Consider the following 16,385-nt stretch of genomic DNA (forward strand, 5'->3'; position numbering starts at 1 on the left):
GCGAAAGTAAGAAATGGTGCCACAGCTCTTAGTTCTGGCTCAGAGTATGTATTTATTGTGAGTTGCCTGTGAGTTTGCTCCATCTTATGTTCAGTGTGATACTAAGGTGACAGAGAAGCCTCTAGCTGAAACTCTGAGAGTTGTCATAGCAGACAGCAAAGAGAGAGTTTGCAGACTATTAACTGACTCTTAACCACCAGTAGATTGCATTGTTACTGCTCAATGGACAAGTCATATGATGCAGCTTAATAGCGGAGCTGAGAAGTATTCTCCCTTCTGAGCAACAATGAATTTTTGTGAATTATAATATCATTTCCCACAGGACTATTTAAGAGACTATTATAGCTGGCCTCGAAGTATGAGATTGTTACGGGATTCTGCAGTGGGTCCCTGAAGGACAGGATGCAGCAGAGGGTGATGGTCCTGGGGAATAAAGATGGTACAGGCAGCTGGAAAGTGGGAGGGCCAGCAACCAGGGAAGTACTCATCATCTTGTAGGCGTCTGTCACCCAGACAACTACAGGTACACTGTTAGCACCAACATGGCAGAAACCAGAGTGGCCTTTTTGTGTCAGAAAGCTTTCTGAAGGCTCTGCAGATGTGTGAGAGAATGGGAGATGTGGTACCTGGGACTGACAGTATTCAAGTTCTTGATCTCTCTCAGAGCTTATTAGCACTATGAATGTGGGCAACTTGGTGCAAGTGCTCAGCATACCATTACCTCCTCAAATAATTGGTGTTGGGGGGGGGCATTCCTTTAATTTCTTCCTTTGTAGTGTGTTATTTTTTAATCAAACATCAGAGATTCTCATTTTAAAAACAATTTAATGTCTTTGTGATGGCCTCCGGACTTTGCATCCTTAATCCCTAGAAGAGTTCTTTGGCATATAACAAGTGCCTGTTAAACATTCCTTTACACCCTATCAGGATATAGGTGGGTACTTTAGATCACATCTCTTTACCAGATTGGAGGATTACTGCAGTTGGTGTCAGGACGTAGGACACACAAAGTGGGGATCAGGTACTGAAGAGGAACAGATCAAGATGAATGACCTCTGTCCTCTGGAATCCAACAGTAAGCTTTGAGTTCGGGACTTGGCATTCTCATTTTGTTCATCGGCCTGTAGAGAATTAGGAAGACATGCTAGAATTTCTAATTGTGTTGAAGTGCAAATTGGAACCAAACTTCAAAATAAGGCTAGGGTGTGCAAACAGGCCTGGAGGCTTTGTTTTTCTCATAGCATCTGCTATGCCTCTTGTGATGTGATAAAATATTTTTGTATCTTCAAACAGCCCTTTGCACCATGAATCAGCATAGAAACTGGAACAGCCTTTAGGGAGGACAATTTGGCAGCAATATCAGAAGCTTCAAAAGCATGTTCATCATTTGAACCAACAGTTGCTCATGTAGGAATTCAGGCCAAAGAAACAGAGATGTTCTTGCACTCAGATAGATCGTCAAAGAATGTCATCAAAGTATTGAAATTTTGGAAGAAACAACCCAAATGGCCTAGGAACTTGGCTCCATTGGATCAATTCATGGACTTTCCCTGGATGAAATGCCAGCTCATAGAAACAGACAGTCATATTTTCAAAGACCATTTAGTGATGTGAGACACTTTTCATGATACTTTCAGTGAAAACATAGCTTACAAAACAATATGCTCAGTAATTTCCATTTCTAGTGAAAAAAATCAAGCCACACACATGCATAGATAAGCCATCCCTGGTGCATCTCTCCAGGTATTAGAAGGTTTCATTTTTTATCATTTAATGGGTTTCATTAAGCTATTTCCACACATGCACAAAACTCCATGGTGCAGGTACTATTATTACCTCTATTTTACAGATACGCGTTGGACTAAGAGGAAGACGGGTCATTCCCCCATTATGCATTGTGCTGAAAGGGGCCGAGTTAGAGGAATATGGACCAGGTAGACAATACTGAAAATGTTCTAGCTTCCCAAGGGACTGTTAAAATATGAATTTTCTAAGCCTAATAGATTTGGAATGTGTCTTAATAAATGTAGCTCAGGGATATTAATGAGCTTTTGAATTTGAAGCTAGGCCTTCACCAATCCAGCCCCGCAGTGACACACGCAATCCATTCCCTCTGTTCAGAGCTGGTTTCCTTGCAATGTAAAAAGTACTTCCCTTGTTTGCTTCTCCAATTAGGCTGCTTTTCTGCCTTGGCCCTGTCAACTTACATGGGCTGACAAAACACCACACAGCCTTGGCGTTCTACCAACTGATATGACATTGACTACATCTGTAGCTTTAGAAACCAAAGAAACCTCCGTACATCATCTCCCTGGAACTCATGTCAACAAATGCTTTTCTATTATGAATTCGCTGAAAATAAAGTCTTACTGAAGCATTAGTTTTTATTATTTCACAATACAAACCATCAAGATAAAGGATTTGTAGGTATTATAAGCCACTTTTGTCTGGTATTAGTGCATAGAGCTACTGTCGTTTATATAATAGTAGAAAATAATAAAATAGAACAACAAAAAGGATAATGTTACCAGCAGCTATGACAAAATCTAGGCTTTTAAAACAAACTCACTTTTTTCCAACTCAGCCAAAAACCAAGGTGATTTTTATATGCAAGTATTACTCTTTTGAGCTTACAGGTTTTCAGAATGGACACTAAGGTGCGACTTTCAAAAGAGTGCCTTCCACACTAACAAGTAATAATACTTTATGTATAAGACTTTTGACCGCCGGGCCCTGGTGGCTCACGCCTGTAATCCTAGCTCCTCAGAAGGCTGAGATCTGAGGATTGCGGTTCAAAGCCAGCCCAGGCAGGAAAGTCCATGAAACTCTTATCTCCAATAAACCACCAGAAAACAGGAAGTGGCGCTGTAGCTCAGGTAGTAGAGCTCTCGCCTTGAGCTGAAGAGCTGCGGGACAGCACCCAGGCCCAGAGTTCAGGCCCCAGAACTGACAAAAAAAAAAAAAAAGATTTTTGACCAATCTTCTAAACAATCCAGTAAGTATTTATTGCATCCTATCTATGAGTAAGACATGAAGTTTTACTTTCTTTGTGATTGAGTCAACTTTACAAGTGGTGAGATTTTCTCCCCTCCTTGTTACCATAATCAGTATTTAAATACACACACGTGAGAGCCAGTTGGCGTCCAACAGGGTCCCCCAAGAAGCAGGTTCATACACAAGGGTCTGAGCACCAGTAGTTTATTTGGGAGGAGGCCCCAGAGAATATAGTATTTGCTCTCAAGCAAAATTTTACCACCACAAACTATAGTTTAATTATGCTAGCCACTCAAAATATCTGTATAGAACAAGTTCCTCATAGTTACCCCCACCTGAAAAGCAAGGAAGATGAGGTAGTGATCTGCCAGCTGCCATCAGTCATTGGTGCAGAGAGGTTTCCTAGGGATGGTCCCAATTGCTGATGCACAGCAACAGCATCCCTGGCAATCAGAGAATGGTCTCAGGCAAAAGTGTCTGTTAGCAGTCGGGGGCTGGCTGGTCAGCGGCATTTGCTGCAAATGGTGAGAGAAAGGGGCTGCTTGGGAGTGTTTACAGCTTCTGCCACACACTGATTCACCAGATTCGTTTCTGGATGGAAACTGAATTTATTTCCCACCACGCTTTGAAACTAGGAAGCATTCCCTAGAAAACTTGGAGAGCTATTTGGAGCAGGACCTTGTTTGAGAGCAGTTTGTTTTCTAGCCTATGACTTATTTGCCACTCTGTGCTAGTTTAGGGAAAGTGTCTTGCATGTGCAGAGACAAATAACCAATTTTTATTGCAGTGTGTTTGGAAATGGGGGAAAAGCCACATTAACCATGTGTTCTTTAAAGAAAAGGCTGTATACAAAAAGGAAGGTGTTGAATGATGGATTCAGAATAGCATGTATATCATGTGTAAACCATGCAAAACAGTATTCTCTGTTGTTTGTTTATAAATGCCTGCACGTGTTTTAAAACCACGAGGTATGCCTGAGAACTATAAAAGCCCAGTCCCGAAAGGAAGCCATCTCTCAGCTGGGTGGGAAGCAGATGGAATGAGGAGGAGAGACGCAAAGGTCTTGAACTGCATCAAACTTATTTATTTATTATATCCATTATCTGGATCAAATATGGCAAAAGTTGAAAATATGACAGGCATTTTTTTGTCGGTGCATACACAGAAGAGTGAAACCACACCCACACACAAAGATTTCCCTTTTGTATTCCTACCATCTTTTGGAAAGAAAACCATGCCTTTCAGTAGTGGAATTTATTTTGTTTTCTATTTCACTTTGAGTCTGCAGTTTGCACTTTGAACTTTGGAGCTACATGCTTGCCACGTATTGTGCCGCTTAGAACCTCTTGCCTTCCTGGGATGAAGCTTTGTGGACATGGAACTCACTGAGTGAGGTGTGTGCGTGGAATCGCTGGCAGCGATTCCAGTCAAAGCTGTCGGTCAGTAGCAGTGAGCATAAAACACAGGTCCTAGGTAAGAGAAAAGAAGAGAATTTCTGCTTTTGAAGACTTTGATTCTGGAATTTTGTATGTTTGAATGTGCATTGAATTCCTGTCAAAACACAACCAGCTGTGATATTCCAAATTGGGGGGTGAAAAACAATAAAGCAAAGAGCTGGTAGATTCATTATTAGTTACCTGACAATGTCAGGAGGCAGATTACATGGTGAATAAATCAGCATAAACTTACCCAGGCTCTTTTGGACAACCTGGCTTCCAGATTTCTCCACTCTCTCTCTCTCTGCTTGAAGTGAGAACAGCCATAGGCAAAACCAAAAACTAAAGCAACGTTTGTCTTCAGCACGTCCTCTTCAACACTTCTGCGGTAGACCAACCACAAGTTGACAAACCCTTTCAAAAATAGACAACGTACTCACACTGTTTACAAGGTTAAAAGTATGAGTTTGCAGAGCCTGTGCCTCTTGCCTATAATCCTAAACTGGTCAGGAGGCTGAGATCTGAGGATTGCATTTCAAAGGCAGTATGGACAGAATAATCCATGGCACTCTTATCTCCAATTAACCAGCAAAAAGCCAGAAGTGGAGCTGTGGCTTTAGTGGTAGAGCACCAGCCTTGAGCAGAAAAGCAAGGATACAGTGCTCAGGCCCTGAGTTCAAGCCCAAGTGGTGGCCCAAAACATAAAGAATTTACAGTAGTAAGTCTCCTTTTTGCCTTCTTCTTCAGATACTCATACCCGCCTCAACTTAGTGGCAACTAACACTGACAGATGCTTTGTATATCATTCTAAAAATATGTAAGAGCTATGCATAGAAATATGTGAATATAATTTTTTAAAAATACAGACTAATATGCGTACATTTCTACACCTTATGTTTTTAATTGAATATGTCTTGGATATTGCATCATGTCAGGATATTAAACTTTTCTCATTTGTAAAAATAATACATAATAATCTATTGTATGGCTATACTCTAAGTTATTTAAATAGTTCCTTCTTAATAGGCTTATAAGTTATTTCAAATATTTGGCTCTTACAAGTAATGCTGGAATGAATAATCTTCACATATGCTAGTCTTTGTAGAATAAATTCCCCAAAGTGGAATTGTTGGGTCAAAAGGTATATGTATTATAATAATAACAAAAATGGCTAGCTTGTGCTCCATAAAAGTGGTACTCATTTTTACTCCCTCCACAAACGTCTGGGAGCACTTATTTCCCTGAACTCTCATCAGTAGTCTGTTATCAAACTTGATTTTGTTTTTCTTGAGTTCATACACGAGAAATGGTATCTCAATATATTTACTGTGCATCTCTCTTGTCAATTTTTAATTTGTTTACAGTCATTTTGATATGGAAAGTCTGCTTTCTATGTTACCAGTAGCTCTTTAAAAGTCTTGTTGCTAACAGCCAAAATCTGGGTAAAATATGACACACTTTTTTTTATTTTTATTTTTATTTTTTGTGAACATACTGTACAGAGGGGTTACAATTACATGGGCAAGATAATGAGTACATTTCTTATCCAGCATTTCAGCCTCCTCCTTTGTTTACCCTTCACATCCCTTCCCAGCCTCCCCCGCCCCCCCATGACACACTTTTTAATGTGATGCTGAGTCTCCAAAAAGGGGAAACTATAAATGCAAAATGCATGATGATGATAACAATAACAATAGAAACAATAAGAGTGATCAGATCAACACCATGGGCAGGAAGCCAGCAGAAGTTCGAGGTTGTCTTGAGAATGAACATCACTGTTGTGTTAGTCCAGGCTCTGTAAGGGAAGAAAGTTGGATGGGAAAAATTGAGCTTTTAGAAAATAATAATGGTGGTCTGAAACTTCCCAGAGCCAGGAATAATACATATGAACTCATCATTAAAAATATTACACCTGTGAGGAAAAAAGATAACATGAGTTGTGTCAGCAAAATAATAAGAGAGGTGGATTCTCAGAACCAAAGATACTAGCATTAACAGGTAAGGAGTATGTAACAACTTAATCCTATTACACATTTAAACATGGAAACTCAGTGCGCAAGGGACAGGAAATAAGGAAGACTAGGCAGATTTCTTTTCTTTTTTTTGGTCAATCATGGGGCTTGAACTCAGGGCTTGGGCACTGTCCCTGCACTCTTTTTCTCAAGGCTAGTGCTCTACCACTTTGAGCCACAGCTCTACTTCTGATTTTCTGGTGGTTCATTGGAGATCAGAGTCTCACAGACTTTCCTGCTTAGGCTGGCTTTGAACCACCATCCTAAGATCTCAGCCTCTTGAGTAGATAGGATTATAGGTGTGAGCCACCAGTGCCTGACTGTAAGCAGATTGTTTTAAGAAACAAATGGGAAATGGAAAAAAAAACTACTGAAATTCAAAATACTTTCTCTGTGCACAGGATAGGTAATAGGTTTAAAAAAATTATAAAGAAAAGCAAGGGGAATTTCCAGGATATAGCAGGGAAGTGGTCCCTGTAGTGGAGAAAGGGCAAGAATATCATCGAATAATGATATATGGAGATTTCTGGAGGACTTGTGATGTCTTCATTCTTCATAGATGATTATTTGATTGGTGATTCTTAAATTTGGATTTAAATCCAATTTAGTAGTTGTTAGATCCTACAAAAATAGATCCTACAAAAAATGCAAAGTTAAATAAATAGTGCAGAAAATTACTGCATTATTTACAAATAATTTTGTGTGAACAGGAGCAAAATAAAAATATCACACCTGAATTGAGAAAGTATGAAGAGAAGAGAACGGAAAACCAACTGAATTCATCATAAGGACAGAACATTTAACCAAGTGATCACTGGGACCACTGCTAGAATTGCTTCGAAGTTAATTTTTTTGTTAGCGTTAACATATTGCAATTGCTGTGGGGGGTGTGCATCATAGTTGTGACCCGCTATCATCTGTCAAGAATTAAATTAAATGCTTTATTATTTTCAAGTATTTGTACAAAGGAGTTTTGATTCAACACGTCCGTTTATAGATTGTCTGTGATTGGAGGAAATTCAGCGATTATGATCCCTCAGTAGACTGACCAGTTGCACTTGTTTGCTTGAGACTATTAGTTCCTGGGTTGTGAGACTTGCTAAGAACAAGTCAGACAAATTCAGACAAGTTGGTCACTTGTAAAGGTAAAATTCAGTTTACTTCCCAGGTGGAGAATCAGACCTCCAATTCCCAGCTCCTTTGGTGGTCCAAGGTCCTGCCATTTCCAATCTAAAAGCCATCTAGGCCTCCATTCAGAGGGGAGCTAAGAAAGAAACAGACTGGAGTTGAGCCCCCTCCTCGCGGGCAGGGCCATGTCCAGCTGGCTGTGAGTTTGAGTTGCTGATGCAGAAGAGCTGGGGGCTAGAATCTCTTATCAGGTGCCATCAAACCGAGGCCCTGGCCCTGGGGCTTGGTGGTGGCAGCAGTAGAACAGTGTGGCATCTCCCTCCAACGCAGCCTAATTGGCGGCATGACTTTGGCGTTTTTCCCGGAAGCTGTGTCTTAGATTTGTTTCTTCAGCCCTCCCATTGATTCTGTTGCTACTAAGGATCTTCCAACAAATCCCTTTCCCACTGAAACTCAGCAGAGAATGCATTCCATTGATTGACAGAGAGGATCCTGACCACTAAAATAAAAACCAACTATTTCATACGCAGAATGAGGGATATAGCTCCTTTTAGGCAGATAGATTTTTTATAGGTATTTGGAGGGAGAGGTGAGTCAGGCTGCTAAAGGGAGATTCTGTCTTAATTTCATCTTCCAACATATATTTATCAGGTTTGTATCTTTCTTCTTTTGTCAGTCATGGGGCTTGAACTTGGGGCCTGCCACTATCCCTGAGCCCTTTGTTTAAAATTGTAAAGGTGATGTACAGAAGGGTTACAGTTACACAAGTAAGATAATAAATAGTGTTTTTGAACATTGTTACCCCCTCCCTCATTTTCTCCCATTCACCCCCAATTCTCTCCCGCCCCCCAGTTATAAAGTTTATTTCCAGCATAGCATCTAGTGAATGGCGCTGTTGCATTGGCTCACCCTTTGTCCTTTCTGTGTTCTCCCTTTCTGTGCTTTCCCTTCCCCTCCACAAATCAGATAAACTTATACACAAGACAAAGGGTACAGAAATAAAAAGCAGTGACAACAGGACATAAACCAAAGAGAAAAAACTGTAAACAGTACATTATAAAAAATCTCTTGCTTCCATTTCTTAGGGTTCATTTGATAAGCTTCATTTTACGTGGTCATAAGCATCTAGCTATTGAGTTGTTTTGATCCTCTGAGCTCTTCTTGCTCAAGGCTAGCACTCTACCACTTTGAGACACAGCTCCACTCCCAGTTTTCTGGTGGTTAATTTTAGATAAGAATCTCACACTTTTCTGCTCTTACTGGCTTTGAACCAGGATCCACCAAATCTTAGATTCCAGAGTAGATAGGATTATAGGTGTGAGCCACCAGCAATCAGCACAGACTTGTATTTCTGATACTACATTTGAGAGTCCTCTTCCCCCCTCCCTCCCTCCCTCCCTCCCTCCCTCCCTTCCTTCCTTCCTTCCTTCCTTCCTTCCACAATGGCTTTTATTTTGCTCTCCTGCCTGAGAGTGTATTGGAGGCGACCAGGAGGAAATGGAGTATGAAACCCTCTTGTGTAACTAATTGATGGTAAAAATGTGGAAATGAGCTCACTCGGTGCTTATAGTGGTGATGGTTGGTTTTCTTTTACTGTCTGAGAAGCTGTTTCATCAGTGTGGCTTTTAGATGCCAACATGACCAGGATGTGGGATGTGGGGCAGCCTGGCACATAATTGTGCAGATTGTGCTCAGTACAATGAAGAAAAAAGCTATAGACATTACTTCTCCCAGTCCTCTGGTATCAGTATTATTCTCAATAAGGATATTTGCATATCAATGTGGCACTTCATGTACAACTCCAGCTGAGCTTGGGAGCTATTCTTGGACAGAACTAGGGAAGGGGTACTATCTTGACTTTACAGATGACAAAACTGAAGCTGAGTGGGTTTCCATCACTTGCTCAGCTTGAAGAATAGGGCTAAGGCTAGAATTCAAGGCCAGAGACTTTTCTGAAAAGCCTCATTTTACTATGAGGTTGGGATTTTGTTTTCTCCTATCTTTCCTGAGCTTTTCTTCAAGTAATTCAGGGTCATCTATGCAGTCTTCAATGTGAGTTCCTTTTACTTTCATTAGACTTTCTCAGCCTGTTAGAAAACTTCCAGCCAACCCTACTCCAAAAACAGTGCTTGGGAAATAACATCACTGTTGGCAATGGAGTGCTTCCATTTCGCTCTTACATGCCCTTTAATGATGCCTCAGTCACCTGTGAGTGTCTGGCAGATATGTGGACAAGGATCTTTATGGAATGAGTTTTCTTTTGATCCCTTTGCAAGAGGATATTGAGGTTAGAATTTGGATTCTGACATCTTGAGCAGAATATAATGATTTGGTGTCAACAAATACTCATTGAGCACAATCCTCCTATCACTGAGCCAAGGAAAAGCTAAGCAAATGAGTTGTTTTCTGTCTCCTAGGGTGTGATGATGTTGTCTCCTGACCTGTAATGATTCTGTGATAGGTGCATGATTAATTCTGTTAGTTGTAGCAAACTTCACTATATCTTCAGAGAAGATATTTTGCTTTTGGGTTTTTGCCACTTGTACTGATGGGAAGTTAAGAGAGTTTTCTTTAAAAAGATCGTCAGGAGACAAAAATATTTGGTCAGCTTTTGAACATGAGTATAATCATGAGGAAAATGCCGCAACAGGTATTTCCTTTGTTTTTTTTTTTTAATTCATATTGCATATACTCTTTAGAAGTAGAACCAGAAGGGAAGTGTGTACGGAAATTCTTGTGTAGAATTTATCACATGACTATGAAAAGAATGACAAAAATTGTCTAAAGGCCAGCTGGTGCTCTAGTGGAATATCTGCAGTTCTCATTTGGTTACCATTATTGGCCTAATAGAAGTTAACTGCATTCAACACATAGAAAGGTCTGAACTGGGTGTGCTTACTCATTTTCTCAGTGGAATATATAGGATTTTTGATCAGTAACTATTTTCTCTCCTCCTTTCCCCACAACCTTACTGTCTCTGTGGGAGTATATTCCACTACTTCGTTGGGTGTGACCATGTGACCAGTTTGGACCAATGAGTTGAGGGCAGAAGAGATGTTAGCTCTCAGTCAAGATTAAACCTTAGGGTCAACTCTCTGGAAGCATCTGACTTTAGCCAAGAGTAATGTATACTCAGGTAGGTTCTGCTCATTCAGCCTGAGTCCCAGAATACTATTATGGAGCACTTGGACTCAGCCTGCGATCTGAAAGCACAGCTTTCCTCCAGGCCTGCAGATGGAGTGAGCTAGCCATGAGTGAGAAAGAACTGATTGTTGTCTCATGCCACTTAGATCTGGTGGCAGCGTATTCCATAGCTAATGTAACACATCTGGTGATAGCAGGATCATAAAAGTTTTAAGGTCATCCAGTTAATCTTCACCAGCAATTCTCAGCCTTATGCTCTCAGCAGAATCACTGGGAGGATTTGTGAAACATAGATTCCTGAGCCCATAGCCAGGGTGTCTCAAGTCAGATGGTCTGGGTTAGAGCCCAGCCCATTGCACTGGTCACAAGCTTCTCAGTGATGTTAGTGCTGTAGGTCCAAGGGCCCACTTTGAGAACTGCCCCTATAAACCCCTGAATACTAATTGGATTAACCGTTTGTAGAGTCATGTTACATAGATGACTGGTTGAGGAATAGATTGGATTCCAAGTGGATCAGATTTCTAATCCTAGTAATCCTACTTACTTGGAAGATGGAGATTGAGAGGATCACAGTTGAAGGCCAGCCTGAACAAAAAAAAAATGTTTGCAAGACTCTATCTCAATGGAAAAAATCTGGGAATGGTAGCATACACCTGTCATTCTAGCAAGAAGCATAAAATAGGAGTATTGTGATCCAGGCTAACCCAGGCAAAAAGATGAGATCTTATCTTAAAAATAACCACAGTGCCGGGCGCTGGTGGCTCACGCCTGTAATCCTAGCTACTCAGGAGGCTGAGATCTGAGGATCGCGGTTCAAAGCCAGCCCGGGCAGGAGAGACCGTGAGACTCCTATCTCCAATAAACCACCAGAAAACCGGAAGTGGCGCTGTAGCTCAAGTGGTAGAGCGCTCGCCTTGAGCTGAAGAGCTGAGGGACAGAGCCCAGGCCCAGAGTTCAAGCCCCACTGCCGACAAAAATAAAAATAAAAATAAAATAACCACAGTAAGGGGGAGAAGGGGGGGGGAAGGAGAAGGATTGGGATTGGGGGGAGGCGGGAGGCTGGGAAGGGATGTGAAGGGTAAACCAAAGGAGGAGGCTGCAATGCTTGGTAAGAAATGTACGCATTATCCTGCCCATGTAATTGTAACCCGTCTGTACAGTATGTTCACAAATAAAATAAAATTAAATTAAAAAAAAATAACCACAGTGAGCAGGCATTTGTAGCTCAGATCTATAATCCTAGCTACTCAGAAGGCTGAGATCTAAGCATCATGGTTCAAAGCCAGCCCAGGAAGGAAACTTTGTGAGACTCTGACCTCCAATTAATCACTTAGAAACCACAAGAAGAGCTGTGGCTCAAAGTGGTAGAGCACTACTAGCTTTGAACAACAAAGCTCAGGGACAGTGCCCATGACCTAATTTCAAGCCTCACAACCAACAAAATAAAAAATAATTGCAACAGTGCTTAAGCACTGGTAGCTCACACCTGTCATCTTAGCTACTAAGGAGAATAAGAGCCAGAGCATCACAGTTAGAAGCCAGCCTGGGCAGAAAAGTCTGCACAACTCCATCTCCAAAACATAACCAGCAAAAACCAAGCTAGAGTCATGGCTCAAATAGCAGAGCAGCAGCCAAACAAGCACAAGCACACCAAGTAGGTGGAAGCTTTTGAGTTCAAACTTGAGTACGAACAAAGTAAATCAGATGTGAAAAATGAACTTAAAAGAATGAAGGAGGGGCTGGGAAGGTGGCTCATTGGTAGAGCGCTTGCCTTGCATTCATGAGGCCCTGGGTTCGATTCTTCAGCAGAAAAAAAAGCCGGAAGTGGCGCTGTGGCTCAAGTGGTAGAGCGCTAGCCTTGAGCTGAAGAGCTGAGGGACAGCGCCCAGGCTCAGAGTTCAGGCCCATGACTTGATCCCCCCCCCCCTCCCAGAAAAAAAGAATGAAGGAAAGGCTCTGAAGTCAGTAGTCTAGTAGCCTATAGAGATCCAAGCACTATGATTCTAGTGGTGGTGTGATGGGGAGTAGATTAGCATGTTAGTCTTGTTGATAAACATTTGTGTGTCTTCTACTCTGATCCAAAGATATAGAAACTGGGATTGGAACACTTACGTTTATTGACACACTTTCAAAGTATACAATAAAAACTATGAATGTAGGCATCTTTACATTGGAATGAAGAACAAAAACTTGAAGAACCATCTGGAAGTTTTCAAACATCTGCAGAGTTGGCCTCATGTTGATTTGCCTCAATACAATAGGCATGTAATTTGGAAATGGGAAGAGACAAGTCTAAAACATGAACTGTTGGATCGTCATTCGTATTCCGCTCTGAGTACAGATGAGGTCCCCTTGGCCTGATGCTGACATATTTATTGATACACTGAGAGGCAGGAAGCTGGTCATACAACCTGGCCAGGCACCATTCCCCTAAAAAGGGTAATGAAATCAGATCACTTATTTGTAAAATGTGTCCAGCTTTGAGTTCTATGGATTCCCCCTTGGTAGCCCAAATTAATTATATAACATAGATCATTTTGCAGAAATTAGATAGACAATGAGAATTTTTAATTAATATCAGTCTTATTTATATCTATTAATAGTCTCTTTTGAAATTAGTCACTGGTAATGCAACATCAGCACTCACCTCCTAAGCTCCACATTGCCTCTCAAATTTGGCAATGTACTGGAGTCACCAATAGGGTTTCCAACATCTGGATGCCAGGTTGCACTACAGAACCAATCCATCAGGTACTCTAGGGGAAAACTTTGGCATCGAGACTTTTTTTTGACATCTCCCAAAGGGATTTCTAAGAGAAGCCTTGTTTGGGATCCAGTGCCCATCTCACTATTCAAACAATGTTGCTTGCTCTGGCAGTATTTGTTACTCTTAAGAATTAGGGTGTCTCAATACTGTGAAATAGGTGAAATTTATGTAATCACCTAATTTCAATTTAAAAAAAAAAGGAGAAAAGTGAGAGAAGGGGTAGGTTATGAGCGATGGGTGACAATGTTGTCAGACACTTTGTATTCATATACTGGTTTGTAGAATGGGAACTTCTTTGTACAACCACTTAAAGAGAATAAAAATTTAAAAAAAAATAGGGTGTCTCTAGCTCTACTCTGAATCAAAATCTACTTTTGTTGGAGTAGGTTCCAAGTGATATATGTGAAGGTTCAGTTGTGGATGGAAGCCGCACAGGACAGTGTCTGCTTCCCATTTGCCATACAGTGCAGACCTTTTCCTGACTTGCAAGTAAAGCAGAACTAGTGCCACTTCTGCCCTCAGCCATGAGCAGAGACTGACTCCCCGCTTACATTTCCCTTTATTTCCTAAGGGAAGATCTGAATGCGGTAAAGAGAGAAGAAGAAAGAGAAGGTAGAGGAGGGAGAATGGAAGGAACTGTCATGAACTTGAGCTTCTCTTTAAGTTAACTCAAAACGTGTCACATTTAGTCTTAGCCATCAAAGATGAACAGAAAAATACAGCGTGCATCAAATCAAGGTCTGAAAGATGGGGAGGGGTTTCTTCTGTTCTAAGAATCAGCAACTTTTCATTTTTTAGTTTTTATTGCATATGTTAAATTGAACATAGGAAAGGAGTTCCATCATGATATTTCCATACAATCATAAAATATGCTTTGATCATATTCTCTCCCTCAATTGATTTTTGTATAAAAGGATCTGATAGTAAATATTTTTGTTCATGTGGTCATATGGTCTCTGTCACAACTACTGAACTCCGCTATTCCAGGATGAAAGAAGCCCTAGACAACACAGGCATGGCTGTGCTCCAATAGAACTTAGTTTCAAAAAGAGACAGCAGTTTCATTTCCAGGTATATACCTGAAAAGAACTGAAAGTAAGTACTCAGACAAATCCTTGTATGCAAATATTCATAGTAGCACTATTTACAATAGCCCCACAGTGACAACAACATAAGTGTATATTAATAGATGAGGGAATCAACAAGGAAATGCTACTCACCCATAAAAAGGAAGGAAATGCTGATCCATGCTACATGCGGATGAACCTCAAAAACGTTAGGTTGAGTGAAGAAGCCAGACATAAAAGGTAGACACACATTATATAATTCTACCTACATGAAATGTCCAGATCAGGCCATCTACAGAGATAGAAACTAGATTGGTAGTTGCCAGAGGCTGGTGGTGGAGAATGGGGAATAGCAGCTTTAACAGGTACAGAGTTTCCTTTTGGAGTAACAAAATTTGTTTTGGAACTAGATAGAAGTGGATGTTGTATAACGTGTGACTGTGCTCCATGGGACTGTCCACTTTAAAATGGTTTACTTTGGGTTATGTGAATTTTATCTCAATAAAACGTTTGAAAAAACTAAGCATTTGCTAGACTTGGTCCCTGGACCACAGTTTGTCAGCTCCTGCTCTTCTCCATTTTAACTCTGCTTTTAATCATTGATAGACTAAGTCTGCAAGAACCTGCTTCTGCATCTTCTCCAGGGGCAGATATCAGAGCCATGTGGTGCAATTCTAGTCTACCCATCGCGTTTCTTCTGTGCAGCTCCATGGCTCATGAGTGGGTCGTGGCTCCTGCGGTGGGGGAGAAGGCTTCACATCTACTTAGAACCACTCCCACTGGAGTTTGCAAACTTTGAACCTGGGTTTTCAGGAGCATCCTTTCTCTTCATGGGCTCTTCCTGTCTGACATACTTTCCCAAGCTAGTGTGACTCAGTACTTCGGTGAAGCTCAGCATCCTTGTCACAGACAACTTTCAGGGTTAGACTCTATCAGCCTTGAAGGCAGACAGACGTGCAATATATCCCAAGTCTTCCGGGGACTGTGCTATTACAAACAGATTCCTTATTATTTTTATCCCAAAAGGGCCATTGGTACAACAGAGATGTCAGTCTCTATTGATGCCTGGCCTACTTTGCGTATGAGGAATGGGGAGGCTGTAGCGATAAAGGGAGGAAATCCAGACTTCAGTGTCAGCTCTAGTAATTCTGCTTTTGATTTTAAGTCTGCTTCATGAGGAGTCACTTAACACATACCCTGAATTTTCTTTGTCCCTAAAGGTCATTTATTTCCTTATTTGGGACTTGAACTAAATGAGTTAATATAACAATCATGTCCCAATATCAGCATTATCAACTAAGGGAGTTTTACAGGTCCAAGAAAAGCTATTGTTTTGCTTTAAGGTGAGTGAAAGGGGTGACATGGATCAAGATATATTGTATTCATAAACTGCTTTGTTAAATGGCAACTACTTAAAAATAATAAAAATTAAATTGAAAACAATGAAAAGTTTTATTCTAGTAATAAAATAATAATAGTAGTAATAGACATAGTAGTTAAAATAATAGTAAGAATAAACATATTTTCCCTACTTGAGAGAAGGGTTAGTTTTCCCATATAATTTGAGATAACCCTATACATTATCCTGTTAACAAATTAACCTTGAAATACTAGTGACTTAACACAATAGCATCTTATTTCTTTCTGATACCATAGACCGATGCTGGTAATGATCCTTTGAAAAATGATGGCTCAGGAATCTGAACTAGCACCATCTTGCTGCTTTACAAACAGGAACATAGTCTCAATCTTTGATTGCTGCAGTAATAACTCCCCAGTGAATTATATCTCCTTGTAAACTCCTTCCATCCCATCATCCATCTTTACTAGTCTCCTG

This window comes from Dipodomys spectabilis, unplaced genomic scaffold, assembly GCF_019054845.1.
Source record: "Dipodomys spectabilis isolate Male_0828 unplaced genomic scaffold, ASM1905484v1 ptg000061l, whole genome shotgun sequence".
NCBI classification, from domain to species: domain Eukaryota; kingdom Metazoa; phylum Chordata; class Mammalia; order Rodentia; family Heteromyidae; genus Dipodomys; species Dipodomys spectabilis.